Source organism: Orbicella faveolata, unplaced genomic scaffold, assembly GCF_042242905.1.
Source record: "Orbicella faveolata isolate gen_17 unplaced genomic scaffold, um_ofav_v1 contig_12, whole genome shotgun sequence".
In the NCBI taxonomy this organism is placed as follows: domain Eukaryota; kingdom Metazoa; phylum Cnidaria; class Anthozoa; order Scleractinia; family Merulinidae; genus Orbicella; species Orbicella faveolata.
Genome location: NW_028301539.1, coordinates 14,362,779 through 14,377,743, shown reverse-complemented (window position 1 = coordinate 14,377,743; position 14,965 = coordinate 14,362,779). Strand labels below are relative to the sequence as shown.

Below are 14,965 nucleotides of genomic sequence, written 5' to 3'. Positions count from 1 at the left end.
TTTTTGAATTATTCAAAGAAGTAAGGTAGGTACATGCACCACCCATTTTACATAGTGCTCACAAGTACCTACCCCATCCTAACCCCCCTTGCTGCAACCTAATTAATTAATTAATTCAAATTAATTAATTAAACAAACATTAAAGTTTACACCTTATTTCCATAGTGCCGTAGTGCCATATTGACATAGTGCTTTAGCAACGTCAACCCCCAAACCATCCCAAAAGTGCACTCTGCACTAAACAGGGCTATAGGGACGAGAATGGAGAAATAATGCAAGTAACCACGCTTGTTATTGGAAACATAGGCACGCAAGGCGTGCAAGAGTTATTTTTTTGTGTGAAGTGTTGGAGATAGAAGCATTCATGATACAGTAATGATTTGGTTAATTTGACAAGTTTTTTTGGCTGCGATGTTACATCGGTCATGGTAAGATAGCTAAATAGTAAGCCATAAAATGTTTGACTGAACAAACTACAGTAATCTCACACATCTCCAGATTAATGTAGATACCATCTTATTTTCTAACAGGCAATCTGATTCGTTCTTTGATACAACCCGCACTGTGATTGGTGTGACACGTGCACATGCATAACTGCCTCACTCACCAATCACATAACCCTTCCAACCCCCAAGAGGAATTTTTGCTCAAAAATACTCAAGTTAATTTAGAGACCTTTTTGCATTTTATACGAGTCGTAAGTTTACCTTTTTACACAACACAACACAACTTCACTGAAAATAGAAAGAAAGAGAAAAAAACCTCTGACACGTTGAAAGTCTGATTTAATTAAATTGTACTTTAACTTGGTGCCACGCAGTCTTCAAAGAACATTTGAACAGTTTTCATACTTTTTACCTTTAAAAATATCGGACTGAAATGAACGTCATCAAACAAAACTATTAAACTGCTACTGCAGAGACGTAAAAACCGTCCAGAAACGAAAGCTTCTCTTCTGTTTAATATCCTGGAAACAATAGCCGATAACTTGTCAGCTCTAATTGAATTTACTCACATATAAAAAACAAAAGTGTTAAGTTACCATTTGTTACTAAAGATAGCAAACATCTCGTGAGAAAGAGTGATGACGATTTGTCCGTTCTAATTGAATTTACTCCCTTGTGAAAAACAAGAGTGTCAAATTACACTTTGTAACTAAACAACAAAAATAACTCATTATATTTGCATGCCACAAGAACAAAATAATCGTTACCCGCACTTACTATTGTAAACGTTAGAGCTGTTTCAAATCTAAAGTCTCGTCCCCTCTAAAACATGTGCTAAGAACTAGACGCGACGATTGGTGACTTCTAATTGAATTTACTCCTTGTGAAAAACAAAAGTATCAAGTTACCTTTGTAACTAAAAATAAAAATATCTCGTTGCATTTGCATACTACTAACTCACTAACTGTTTTAAACCTCAAGGCTCATCTCGTTCATTTAACTAAAATCCTCAGCCTAACCCACAGAAAATGTCGAAGTAAACCCAATATATGAATACTTTCTCCTCTTTTATAGAAGAATAAATATGGCCATTCTGAACTCTATCAGGATCAAATCTTCTCACATACCTTTTACCTTTACAACAAGAAATTTGATTGGCTGTTTATAGTAGATCCAATCTGATTGGTGTGACATACATACATCTCTCACTCACTCACTCACTCACTCACTCACCCATTGACCCGTCCATAACATACCCGACGCGCCGACTAAGAGGTATTTTTTTTTTACAAAAAAATAACTCAAAAACAAGCTAAATATTGCACCTTTTGCACCAATCCTCACAATCTTGTCCCCAGAGCCCGTGCATTTAAAATATCGGACCCGATGCCAGCAAAGGCTTCCCAATATGGAGGGGGAATTGGGACAAAAATGTAATTGAATCGAGTTTCATTCCATTGGACCATTAACGTCATGCCATTGAATCTTATGTCATTCTATCGGACAATACACTTCATATGTCATTGGATTGGACTTCATGCCATTGAATCATATGTCATTCTATTGGATCATATACTCCATTTCATTGGATCGGACTGCATTTTATTGGATCATACGTCATTCAATCGGATCATAAACTTCATGTCATTGGATCGGACTCCATGTCATTGCAACACATCATTCTGTCAGAAAACCACATTCGTGTTATTGAATCTAACTTCATGTCATTGGATCGTGGACCATTCTATTGAACTATACACGTCATGCCACTGGATAGAACTTCATGCCATTGGATCAAAAACGTCATTCGATCGGGTTTGTCTCACAGAATTAATCAGGCCGCGGATAAGGCTGTCCGATAGTCCGGGACTAGTGAAACGATCGGTCGGGCTAGCACCTTCTTAATTTCACAGGTTTCCCGACGAGCAAGCATGAGGTGGATATGAGTGAAACAATGTTGGTTGTTTTTTTGTTGTTGTTGTTGTTGTTTTGCAATGGCAAACTTCAGACGTGTTTAGCAGATAGTTCGTGAGAGAAAGTGAAACAATACAATTTTTTTTTTAAGATAAAGTTCAATTTAAATGGTATTTTTTTCCCGGCTGCGTGTCCTGACAGCGCGGCGGTGGTGCGAGACGAAAACTTGCCGTAACAAGTGTAGTTGAGGTGGCCGAACACAGTTTTCGCGCGCGCTTTTGATGATGCGATTCAGCGCGCGCACAAGGATTGCAAAAAACAAACATGCCGTCAATAGAGCGATCATTTTATTCACTCAACAACCGCGCTATCTGTGCTATTTTTCTCTATAATTGAGCGTAGTGTATTGATGGTTTTAATCTTTTGTTACAAACATATGTTAGAAAAGGTAACGATGCAAGGAACCCAGCAATTCTCAGCTTTTTCGTTGTTACCGAAAGAACACAGTTAAATGCAGCGCATGCATAGTAAGTCGAAAAATTGCGATTGAATGAAAAATTGCTTTCTCGGAAATACGCCTATTTCTCGAGAACCACCCATAAGAATTTCACGAAATTTGGTACGAAAATACGTTAGGAAATAAGTAACTGGAGTATTGAAAAAAATTGAACTTTAGCAAAGGAAATTCTAGATATTCCAGTAAACCTTCAACAAGGGATAATTCAAGATCTCTCTGTTAAATCATTATCAAAATGGTGTTAACTTGTGAGTAGCGTTACAAGCTTGATACATGCAAATTATAAAGAAAATCCAATGACTAGATTTTCTACAAATCAACTGAACCGATTTTAAAGGCCCGTTTATATTTATTCATGTTGCCATGGCAACAGCACATACGACAGCTTAAGGTTACCGTATACCTTTAGGGGTGTCTCGCGTCCAAGCGACGTAGCGCGTCCGGTTTAAACTGTACATACCTAAAACCCCATATCAAACAGGAGCCCATGGGCTCCTGATCAAATTAAAGCTTATAGAGCTGGCTGTCAAACCATACCAAAAATTTTGAAATAAAATGAACTGCCGATTTTTTCACAACCACTAAATGCGAGCGTCCTAATAACCTTTTGGAAGCTACAAGTCAAAGCGAATTTTGTTTTTCGCATATTTATTTTTTCCCTCGGTTTCAGGACAAAAAGCGCTAGAAAAGCGTGTCTGCGTTTTGCCATATTCGATTGCTGTAAAAAGTTATAGGACGTTTTCGAAGTAGGATTTAAAAAATGTGAAGCGAGCGTACAAAAATTGCTCTCGGAGAAACAATATTTCGAAATAAACAATTCGCAGACACTTTTTGTTTTTCAAATGTTAATCTAGCTACTGTCCAAATTTGAGGGCAATCAAACAAATCCCCTTTGAATTGTAACTCTTTAAAGTGTCTGCTTCAAGCGAAAAAATTTACTCGAGAAAACAGCTCTAAGAAAAATGTCTTGCTTCGCAAACAAACTCTGCCCACAAACGCCTTCAACTGGATTCTCAGATGACTGAGCCAATCAGCGCTTGGAAAATTTACCACCATTAAGGTTATTCCCAAGTATTGCATTGCGCATCCCTACTGCGCATAATTTCACGCGTGATTAGCGCGCGCGCATTAAAAAATGGCGTTTTTTTCTTTACAGCTGGACCTCGCCATAGAGGTAAATCGTCATTTTCTCGCAAACGAGTATGGTGACCTATCATTTTTTTTCTGTTGTTTTGAATTGAGAACTAAATTTCTCTGTGTAAAATAAATATGGACCAATTTTCAGTGTAGAACAAAAAGCAATCGTGGGAAAGGTGAATTTAGCAAGCAATCGTGACTACAATCATGGTGCTATTATAAGGATTTCTATGGGTATAAACAAGGTGCTGTTGCTCCTAAACGAGCATGGGGACCCCTCATTTTTATTTCAAAATTTCAGTACCTATAATATAAACCATCAATAGGCAAAGTTTCACTAAAATCTCAGTGCAGGTTCTATTTCAGTGGAATGACCTTAACTCGCGGTGAAATTTACGCGTGAATCTCCAAAAAACCCTTGTGTTTCGCAATGCGCTCAAGGCGGAAAGATAATTTTTCTGTAGCTCGGTTTTTCTTGAAGCTGGGCTGGCAAAATGGGGAAGACGAAAAAGGATACGAACGCTAGAGTGGCTGGACGACGAGAACAAACTGAGCAAAAGATAGCACGGCGGTGCAAATGTGCATGGATAATATTCCAATGAATCTCAATGAGTTGGACGATTCATCGGTATCGAACTCATCAAAAGAGTCACTGTAAACGTCGCTGTTATCGCTGTCGAGTTCCCAAATTTTTACAGAACTTTTCTATACTTTTGACTCGATCTTTTTGCCCGCTTGATACGATAGCTATCGGCTTCATCCGCGTGGCCAACTTTCGCTTCTTCACTCATTGATGTGTTTTCATTCGTTCTTTGCTTTTTCGAACTGGTAAACAGATTTTTTCGTGGTTCATGTTTACTTATAACTTAATAGAATTACACCTAATACGAAAAATACTTGGATTAACAATGCTGACTAACTGAGTAGCCAGCCAATTCGTGGTATCCATATAGGTAATATTCCCGCGAAAGTAGTCTCGGTTGATTGCGTACACGTTATAGGGCTGTCAATCAAGAAGGAACTTCCGGCCATAACGTAAAACCTTCATTTCCCCGCCAATATTAAGTTTTTTTTTCAATTTTGTTTTCAGAAATTAGAGATTACTCTTCGACCATTACTTTGAACCAAACATCAAAATTTGAAGAAAATTGCCGATCTGAAGGTATACTGTAACCTTAACTATCGAAAAACCAACGTTTGTGTTGTTAACTTGCTTGCTGCCATTTTTTGGCGACCGAGGGATCAAGTGTTTTAGAGAAAAAGGTGAATGAAACACAGGTATCAAAAACTGTCTTCAGCCACCTTAATAGGGACTTAAAGACACGCTACGGCGAGGTGCTACTACGGCTACTTTGGCCGTGAGGGACTAGGCTGACAACGGTGTTTTACCCGCCAAACTCAAATGATTAAGATTTTGCTCTACGGCAACAGTATGTGCAGTCTCTACGTGTCTTTACAAAAGTGACTACTTTCAAGGAAACCAGAGATCATTCTACTTTCATACGAAATAGGCTTGATTAATGACAATGATTTCCTTCTCCTGTATCCTTCTTGCATCTCCCAGAACTCAGATTTGCCTTTTAGAACTTGATAGAACCGCTTGTAGTTCCAACCACAAAACAAAATATAACCTGTGATATAAAAAAGCTCGATTTCAACACGGACAGGTTGTTCGTATAACGATAACGTGATAAGCCCGAAAATAGAAAACTTTTGATTATAATAAAATACATTTTGAACAGTAATAAACAATTATAGCTCAGATTAGAACATACTAAGCTTTCTTATAAACGGCTGTTCGGCCCGATACTAATATGACTGAATTGATCATCTCGCGGTAGGTGTAAAAATCGTTCAAATTTTCTGTACAAATGACAAAGAAACAATGATCTTAGAACTGATTTTTATGATTGAGGACTTTATCTTCAAACTAGGCTGTTCAAGGCTATCTCTAAAACGAGGAACGAGGAATCGAGGAACGGGGAACGGGGAACGGGGAACGGGAAAGTTCTATCCAGTGGCATGACGTGTATAGTTCAATCGAATGGTCCACGATCCAATGACATGAAGTTAGATTCAATAACACGAATGTGGTTTTCTGACAGAATGATGTGTTGCAATGACATGGAGTCCGATCCAATGACATGAAGTATATGATCTGATAGAATGACGTATGATCCAATAAAATGCAGTCCGATCCAATGAAATGACGTATATGATCCAATAGAATGACTTACCATGCCGAAGGCCAAAACTAAAGGATCTAAAAAGCGCAACGGAGGAAGCAACGGGAATTTGAACGGCGAATCCGCAAAAGAAACCATGCTTTCGGAAATGAGAGTATCAGGGTAAGACCGCCTTTTACACCAACTATAAGTAGTTGTACTGTATATATATTAGTTGGCTATTCAGAATGTCAGCGAAGTGCGTGCGTAACCTCGGGGGGACAATCGGTCGTGTATCTGCAAAGCGCGAAAAAGAATATTGTAACAGTTTTTCATTCCGTAAAGACGGCAAAGCTTAGTGTTTTCTGAATCTTCCACAAATGAAGACAAATGAAGAACTACGGTCAATCTTCTATAATGACATGGCGCCGTAAAATGCTGAGATATATAAGTTTCAAACGGCTGACACCGAAAACGGGAACCGCTTCGTCTTGTTCTTCGTCGAGACCGTCCAGTTCTAGCAATATATCTTGCTCAAAGTATGAACCTTTATCAATAGCGGCGAGCGCTTCGTCCCATTCCTTATGAAATACTTTTGAGGTTTTCCGTTTCGGTGCCTTTTTCGCACTTGAAAAAGGACACGATCTTTTGCGTTTCTTTTTTGAAGGCATCTTCCACTACAAACAAATCGATTACGCGTGACAGACTAATCGCGCAATGCAAAGCAAAACATGCTGCGCCTCTATCACGTGACTTGTAATGGCAGTTTAATTGATCATGACAACTTGTTGACAGCTTCCAATTAGAGATAATTTATTCATAAAATCGTTTTTTCTGTATAATTTTGTCTAAGAGAAACCTTTTTTCGCAGAACTTTTTGCAATTAAAAGAACTCAATGAGATGTACTTGGGAATATCAATAACTAAAATTTGGCAAAATTGTCGATTTTGGGGTACACTGATACCTTAAATTTTATTTTATTTCTAATTTTTCTTTTTATTTATTTATTTATTTATTTATTTATTTATTTTTTACCCTCCGCACTCCGCGTTCTCGGGACAGCCAGTTGAATTGCTATATGTGAGAAGGCAATCACTACAAAGGTAAAGGTGTTACTTTGAAACTGGAGACATTGTACTCGTGGTAGAAAACTTGTGGTCCCTTAGTCGCATTCTTGAAGTAAAACCAAACAAGTGAGACGGGCTTGTGAGGAGACTCATGCTGAAAACCAAGTCCGCGGTCCTGGAACGTCCCATCGACAAGATCATTCTTCTAGAGGCTCCTAGACTCCATGAGAACAGCTAAACATTGTTGATCTTGATGTCCTCAATAGACTGCGAGCAGTCTCTCTTTTGCTCTGAAGTCCGTGGGGAAGAAGGCAATGTAGAAAGCAAAACAAGTCTGATTGTGAGCGTGACATGCTAGTGGCGAGCGGCCAAGCCGCAAGCCGCCAGTAGCGTGGGCGGTTCGCGGCTTCGCGTATCACGCTTGCACGCTCACGACCCACCGCTCGCTTGTGTTGCATTCTTCTTTGCGTTCTTTCCCACGGGTTTGCGAGCAAAAGAGAGACTGCTCGCACTCTACGTCCTCAACCAAGAAGTTTCCTTATTGACTTGATTGTGATGAACCATTTCGAAGGGATTTAGTTCGACTGTTCACAGCCCTCTATTAATTTGCTCGTATTTTTATTTGATCGTACTCGCGGATAGAATCGCGAGAGAACTGGACGCCAGCGCAAAACGGAACACTTGACTGGGTAGGGGGTGGGCTTGCTTCCCTCGCGAACCCCAACCCCACCCCCGCGTGCTTCGCGCTCGTTTCGCTCGTTTTTTTCTTTCGCGTGCGTAAATAGAGAGGCTGTGAACAGTCTAGGATTTAGTGACAATATATTACTCAAGTGTTTCCGTTTAAATCACTTAACTAAGTTTAAATGTTTTGAGTTCCATATGTTACCAAAATTTAACCCTTCAAGAGGCATTTAAAACCGTCGCACAGATAAACGAAGAGCTAAAAAAAAATGCAATTTGGTGCAATTTGCAAAAAATTCAAACTTCTAGTCGATAGATTTTCCCCATTTTTTTGCTAAATGTAGAAAATCGGTAGAGAAAATGATTCATCAAAAGAAAAATAGGGGCCACCGAAAGTCCAAGATCGTAAATCCAGGCAAAGCTATGGCAATGGCCATCTATCGTTGTTCATTTTATTACTTAGCGCGGGCTCTCATGCATGACGTGGCGTGCTAATTTGCATGCGCAGTAAGGAAAAATTTAACTCGTCGATCATCATGTGATTCGTTGCGTAGGATTGCATCTACAGTTTCAGTTTAGTTCATCAGTTACTTCAATCCACCAGTTCACATCAATAGGAGGAAATATCTGTAAGTTGTTTGTCTTTATCTTTTTTAAGTTGGGGAGAAACGACTAGATCGTGTTGCAATTTAATGGTAGTTTTGGTTTAAAACGGCATGATTTTTTGGCCATTTATCGTATCAGGGCCTCTAGATCTTCCCGTACTGTGGAATCTGCATTCACTTAGCTCTCAAATGGCGCATTTAACTTAACAAAAACTGTGGAGATGTAATGGAGAAAAAATTATTTACCCGAGTTGGTTAGCACTCTGACCAGTTGAAAGATAAATGGATCGTGTTGATTTAAGGCATGATGTTTTAGTTGTTTAACCTATCGTGGCCTCTAAATCATTACGTACTGCGGAATCTACATTCACCTAGCTTTCAAATGGTGTATTTCACTTAGAAATCTGTGGAGATGTAGTGGAGAAAAAAAAATATGTACATGAGTCGGTTAGCTCTGGTGACTTGATCACGCTGCGACCCGGACAGACCGGAAACACGGCACGAGTTATAGGCTATTTTTAAAAAACTCAGACAGACCTCAAAATAACTTACCTTATTACATGAAATTTTCGCGACACGTTAATTTCGCGATTTTGAGGTTCGCATATTTCGCGATTTTTGCGAAAATTTTTCATTTTGACTCACTTTAATTTCGCGTTTTTGAGTGAGACACTTATTTCTTTGTCAATGTCATTTAACATGTCCTTGAATTTGATCAAACAACTTAATCAACAATGTCCAAATAAACAGAAACGCAACTGATTATGTAAAGAGTAACAAGAAAGATGTTCTCACAGTATCTACAAGGCACGGTTTGTAGTTCATACTTGAATTCAAGTCACGTTTTTAGTGGTCAGTTGACCTCATTATCCATGTACATTAAATATTTCTTTCTGTAGACTCCAAAGAGAAAATGTTGTTGTTTAGTTTCACGTCTGATGCTGTTTAACTGTTTGCGTAAATGTCTTGAAACGGATCAACAAGCGGTAGCACTTCTTTTCCAGAGGCGACAGTAAGAATGGAGGCATCTACCAAGAACGTTGAAGCAATTGAAAGGTTTAAGCAACTAGTGGAACAGCACTACAAGGAGCCAGTAAATGGACAGTTTGAGGATTGTACAAAAGAAGTGCTACCTGGAGTGGAGGCGGAAAGAAGTAGTGATGAAGAGGACCAGAACATTACTACAAAATAGTTCAAAATGATTGTTATAAATGTGTGTAATGGTAATAAAGTCGCTTTTTTAATTATTGACGTAATGTGAGTCACTTAATTTTCGCGTCATGTTAATTTCGCGACATTTAATTTTCGCATCACTTAAATTTCGCGATTTTTTTTAAATCGCGAAATTCGCGAAGTTAACGTGTCGCGAAAATTTCATGTAGTAAGATACTTTTGACAAATCTGACAAATTCCCTTATATGTAGGTACAAAATAACGCATTAAGTTAGAACTCAGCTCAAAAAAACAAATAGTTTCGCTGACATGAAAAGGCAGTTTTACACATGTGCAGCTTATGATACTGTCCCTTAAAAGCTCCCATTCGATTTGCGTTCATGAAAATCTTCTCGCTCGCCCAAAGCACAGAGGACCCGAACACTGTATCGGCAATGACATAATCATTAACATTCGTGTAAAATAGATGGACTGTTATTTACCTGTGTTCCTGGGTCTGTTTGAGCCGTTTAGAAGAGATTCGACTAGAAGCAAAGGCTGTTTACATTTCAAATATCATCTTGTCTGCCACTTTGTAAATGCGAAGATCCGATTACGTCACTATTAACTCTTATCGAGGGAGTTTTCACTATCTTTGTTAACTATTAATTCTCGTCGGGGGAGAGATTCTCAGGCTTCGTAAAGTCCTCAAACCTTTAATTGGACCGACGACTGTGTGTGATTATACAATAATATTGCAAATCCCACAAAAATGTAACTAAAGTAGACAAGACTCAGTCTTTTGAACATTCTGGGAAAGCGGTATACCCAAATCCCTAGTGATATGGGCATCCCCTTCCACAGTGTTTGTTTGTTATCGTTTCTTGCATACTTGTAAGTATGGAAGACCAAGTTCTGCGTATTTTGGAGAACGTGAGCTACAAAGGCTAATTTTTCGTATTTTCTTTTGAAATTGACCACTGCCATTACTTACTGCATATAGTTTGAACAGGTGTTTAGACCTATTGCTTTTACTCAACCCAGATAAAACGAAACTAGTGATATTCGGCAGCCGGCAAATGACTGCTACAAGAGAGATTAAGCATGACGTTACGTCAAACGGCAAAAATGAAACTTTTGCCTGTCTTCAGCTGTCGGTACAGAGGAGTGAAAATATTCGTATTTGCGGTGAATAGTAGGAGACATTTTTCCATTTTTGTGTGATTTATTTAAAGAATAGAAGAAAAGAATAAAAAATTAGAGGTAATCTTTGCCGTCTGCCGTAAACGTCATGCTTAAACTCTCTAACGTTAGCGACTTTAGGCGATTTCTATTAGGGAAGGAACTCGAGCCCGTTAAGGCTGCAAGAGACCTTGGCGTCACACTGGACTCTAGCCCAGTTCCTGAACTCTCCTTTCTTCCCGCCCCATATAGGGGCTGAACCCGGGCGGGTTCAGCCCCTATATGGGGCGGGAAGAAAGGAGAGTTCAGGAACTGGACTAACTGGACTCTAATTTAACATTTAATGAGAATACAGTCAAACCTCTATTAAGGTCATTCCTCACAATTGCATCGCGCATCCATACTGCGCATAATTGATGGCGTCATTAGCGCGCGCTCGTGCACGTGCATATTGAAAACATGACGGAGTTGCCTTGATATTGAGCTCTGTCAGTTGAAAAATGGCTCTGGCCCATCAACGAGCACGGGCACCCCAATTTTTTTTCCAGTCATTGTAATCAACTAATCATAAGCTTTGCGTGAGAAAAGACTGATCTAATTTCTACTGCTGAAAATTGAATAAATAAGAAAAAAAGCAGATACACTGTGGTCTTTTCTATTTTGCAGTCGGTAACCACGTCAAGAAATTTGGTTCAAATTTTTAATCAAGGATTTAGCTTTCTGTCTGAATCAAAGTTAAAATGTTTATTTGTGTCCGACACAATGTATTGACTGTAGTTTAATGCGTGTTGTTATGAGTCTGGGCTCACAAAGATTTTACAATTACTGGGAATGCGTTTTTATAATAAGCATTAAATAATGCCAAAATGGGGCATTTTCAATGCCTCAATGCTCCTTAATGAGCATGGGCACCCCCCTTTTTTAATTCAAAATTGAAGTTATCATATGACAAATATTCAGTGGACAAAGTTTGAACAAAAATCCATTGTCACTTTTGTTTCAGAGGAATTACCCTAAGTAGTCATCCCCCCCCCACGGAAATACAAGCTTAATAAAGGTTGACCGTTTAAAAGAGGTGATCAAAATTATGGGCGTTATGGGGCGAAAATTGAGCAAGAGAGCAAAAGTAAGCGGGCAATCTACATTTATTGTTCGTGACATTTGTAGTGCGAAATATATCCAAGGAGTCCACGCACTAGCCAACAGATTTTATAGTAATTTTGTTCGTAAGGCAAGCGTCGAGCGTCTTTGAATTAAAGTGGATCATTGACAGTTTTGGCATCTCATTTAACATGAAGAGCAAAAATTCGTTATGGTGATTTGTGGTTGCATAACGTAGATCAACTTAATTTGTTGAAGCACGTCATTGACTTTGTTCTGCGACAGCGAAAGTTCCTCGATGACCAAAAAACTGTGCTCAGGTTGACCACCTAATGTAACAAGGTGACCGTTTAACAGAGGTGCATTACAATAAAATCAGTCAATTGGGAAGTCCAACCGGTGACCGCGTCCGCTTAATAGAGGTGACCGCTTGATTGAGGTCAAATATACAGTAAATATGTGAAGCGAAATTCGGGAATTTACTATTTTGAAATATCTCTTTTCGTTCCAGAGCTAGGAAATGGATCGTATCTTCTAACAATTTCATCGTGTCTCAAGGGAAATGGATCGTGCCTTGGGGAAAAAGGATCGTAAATCAATGAAATAAGTCGTACCTCCAGGGAGATGGATCGTACTTCGAGAGAGCCAGGTCGTGTAGAGAAATTGATCGAAATGGACGGGAATTGGGTCAGAAGTCTGAGTCACAAGCTCACTTTGCCTCTCTTCACTATTCTTGTTTTTTTCTGTGTTTCGAGTTCGAAGTATTGTCCGAAGTTCTCTTACGGAGAGGATTTAAAAAGTGCAATCTAGGTATGTACGTTCGAGTTGTTATGTATGTTGCTCTACATGTGTTATGATCTGAAAAACAAAAACAAAACAAGAAAATTTTGGAAAATGTAGTGTTTCAAGATCACTAAATAATACCCTTTGAAAATTGCAGGTGGTTGGAAACAGTTTTCAACACGTTCCAGCAGTTATACTCTAACGAATCAATAGTAACGCTCTTTATCAACTGAAACTTACCATATTAATAGCACACAAATGCCCAATCACTGGTAAACAAGTTTTGGTAATCTCCATAGCATATTAGGTTACCATGTCAACGATACAGCCTCTTTAAAACACCCTTACTCTTAGTTTAAAGTGCTTATAATTAAAAAACGGCTTGTTTGAAACCCATTTTTCATTATCAAATTGTAATACGTATGTCAAGATAAAACTGTTTGCAAAATTTTTAAAAGATCTGTTGGTAGGATTCAAAGGCATTTTAAACTTTCTAAAATTTAAGGTAGCTCTGAACCCTACCTACAGAATTTTGTAATTTCAGCTGATAAAGTGTAAAGGTATTGGCATACTATATTTTGCTTCTTTGACTTCAGCTCAGTTTTCTAACAGGTGCTGTCCAGGACCTTTGTCTTGACGTGTTTGGCCGTGAAACATTCCGAGAAAAAAGTCCTGGAAAACCCACCACCCTGCATATGCAGAATCATAATTATTGCCAACGAGCCAGCCGAACGTCTGGCGGCAGAGAATAGTGCCGCGCGAAGAATACTTTATACAGAAAAATTCTCGATCGAGCTTCGAAAAGTGTAAGTTCATGTTATGTACACTTCGGTTTGAGCGAATTGCAAGGACGGAACTATTAGAACCAATGAAAAGACGTGTTAGATTTTAGTTTTTAGCCAATCAGGAGGCGGTAACAGGACGCGTTACCTGGCACATAAATCTGCAGACCGTTGCGGCGTTGTTGATCAAGCCTTTCGTCCTAGAAGGTGTTTTTTTTCCTTCGCTATTGTGTTTGTCAAACTGTGAACAATTTTATAGGGTCTGAGAACTAGAGTAATATAGTGGTGAAGAGACCAAAATATAGAACCAACATGTTTGCTACTGACTTGAACCCAGGCCTAGTCAATCGATGAAAATCGATATCGGAAATCAATCGATTCAGTATATATCAATCGATAGAAATCTCAAGCTCATAATCTAATTGCTTGATATCGGGAATCGATAACAATCAATAACTCACAGAAAAATTTCTTTATCGATTGCTATCGATTGGCAAAAATCGATAACAATCGATAATTCCTGTCTTCGGGAATATCGACTGTTATCTATTTTAAAAAATCGACAATAACCACCCGGACTATTCAAAGATGGCGTTGTTATTGTGTAAAATGATACCTGGGACAACATAAGACTATATTTTTCTTTTGGCCTACTCCGAGATCTATTCTTACGTTTGTTACTTAATGCAAATAATTGAAACCACTAGAACACTGACTCTGTGGTTTGTTTTGCTTTCATCTTAATGCCGACGCTACAATGAGACTGGAGGGTTTCAGGCTGCTACTCTGGGCAAAGCTTCTTCCGGTGTCATAAACTAGCAGAGAAAGATGTAAAGCCCAAACTGTTTCTGCCTGTTGTTTCCGTACTTGTTATTTTGTGAATGATTGTAAAGATACGCAGCTATGATAAATTGACTCAATAAAACTATTATAGACAAATTTTGTCAAACATTTTATCAGTGTGACTTGGAATTAAGGGACAAAAATAATTTTCGATAACAATCGATAACAGTCGATACTAATCAATGAATCAATCATTGTTGATTTCTATCGGCAATCGATAATTCACAACTTTTTTCTTCATCGATTTTCATCGATTGTTATGTACTATTTCAAAAACGAGTGCGGGGGTTTCATCGGGTTTCCAAACGTGAGAAACCACAAGTCCGCAGGCCGAGTGGTTTTCTTGTTTTCGAGCGTTTGGAAACCTGACTGATAAAACCGATGAAGCGCGAGTTTTTGAAATTACTCCTGTAACGAAGAAAATTAGTTTAAATTATCATTTGAATAAGTTTTCACAATTCAAATATTATATTTGAGACGTGAAAATGTGATTCTATCACCTAATTGCTGCTCTGTGACAATTTTTGAATATTCATCAATGTCACGTTGTTACCTAGCTCTTTGTCAGTTCTGAGCGAACACGTTGCTT

At 38.6% G+C, this 14,965-nt stretch overlaps 2 pseudogenes; both read right to left on the bottom strand.

The window, feature by feature from the left end:
- Positions 1-2,407: 2,407 nt before the first annotated feature.
- The window catches only part of LOC149116788 (uncharacterized), a 27,655-nt pseudogene continuing 15,097 nt past the window's right edge, over positions 2,408-14,965 (bottom strand).
- Positions 11,995-14,965, bottom strand: part of LOC149116787 (uncharacterized) — a 20,963-nt pseudogene continuing 17,992 nt past the window's right edge.